Below are 1,375 nucleotides of genomic sequence, written 5' to 3' on the forward strand. Positions count from 1 at the left end.
CCTTACAGTGGGGGGGTCACTATTGTCTGAACTGTGGCACTCCCATGAAAACCCTTCCCCAAGGACCCACACTCACACCACCCCTCCCCCCGAGGCCACACCCACAGAATGCCTCTCCCCCCCCAAGACTCCCCCTTTCCCCCCTCCATCATTTGTCCTAACAGCCAGTTAAGAGTGGTGGGGCCACGGCCCTCTAAACCCCCTGTTCCAGCACCCCTGACACAGAGCTAAGCAGCAGCAGTGGTGTGTGTGTGTGCGTGTGACAGAGGCTGCTGTGCTGAGCTGAGCCAGTGAGGGAAGCGGGGGCTGATGTTGGGGCTGCCCCCACCCCCTGCCTCAGGACTGGTTGCTTGCAGCAGCTGTCTGAACATAGAGACAGTGTGCCGAGACACTCCCTCACACTCCCTCTCCCCACACACACACAGTCTCTACCCCGCCACGCACACCGCAGTTGAAAAGCAGCTGGCAATCTAGTAAGATGCCCGTGGAATGGTGGGAGTGAGAAACCTGCATCATGTGATGCTGTACCAGCCCATGAGGCATTGCAAACCCTTCCCAAAGCACCCTGCAGCCAGTTGCACAGCTACCCACAATGCACTGCTCTCTGTGGCCATCCAAGATTCTAGCGTGGATGTGCTCTGGTGACACAAGGGGCATAGTGTGGACATGCAGCAGCTGTTTAATTAAAACACTTTAAAGCCGCATTACCCAATAGTGTAGACACAGCTTGAGAGTGAGAAAAGACCCAGCTCCCTTGAAACTAAAGAACCACAACTTTCTCCGTAGTTGGCAGGATTTGAACCTGCGCAGGGAGACCCCGATGGATTTCTAGTCCACCGCCTTAACCACTCAGCCACAACTACTTGGTTGAGCTGTGTTTCTCACTGCACTCTAGTTCTGGCCTCACTGAGTGATCGATTTCAGTTGTTTCCTCAGACCAGCTCCCTTAGCAAACACACTGCCGTGCCATTGTGTAAGTGTGTCCATGGCTGAACTGCAAGAATTCCTGCTCATTTCCCTTCTGGCTGGAGCATGGTTAGAGTGTGTTTGTGGTCAATGACGTTGCTGTAGATTGTTGTCCATTTCCTGCCTTGATCATTCAGACAGTCCCTTTCCTGCCATATCCCCAGCACATCAGTGAGTAAACTCAGCTTTTTATTCCATCCTTGATGTTTCATGGAATAACAACAGACGACCGAGGAAAGAGGTGGGCAGTGCGGGTCCCAGGGGAGGGGCAGAGAGGTGGGGGCGGTGGGCAGGGCGGGTCTCAGGGGAGGGGCAGAGAGGTGGGGGCGGTGGGCAGGGCGGGTCTCAGGGGACGGGCAGAGAGGTGGGGGCGGCGGGCAGGGCGGGTCTCAGGGGAGGGGCAGAGAGG

At 56.1% G+C, this 1,375-nt stretch overlaps 1 non-coding gene across 1 annotated transcript; it reads right to left on the minus strand.

Moving 5' to 3' along the window:
- Positions 1-781: 781 nt before the first annotated feature.
- On the minus strand, positions 782-863 carry TRNAS-AGA. Its single transcript has one exon. It is a non-coding gene; the product is annotated as a tRNA-Ser (tRNA).
- Positions 864-1,375: the final 512 nt, after the last annotated feature.

Source organism: Mauremys mutica, unplaced genomic scaffold, assembly GCF_020497125.1.
Source record: "Mauremys mutica isolate MM-2020 ecotype Southern unplaced genomic scaffold, ASM2049712v1 000382F_np12_subseq_395142:420316_obj, whole genome shotgun sequence".
Classification (NCBI taxonomy): domain Eukaryota; kingdom Metazoa; phylum Chordata; order Testudines; family Geoemydidae; genus Mauremys; species Mauremys mutica.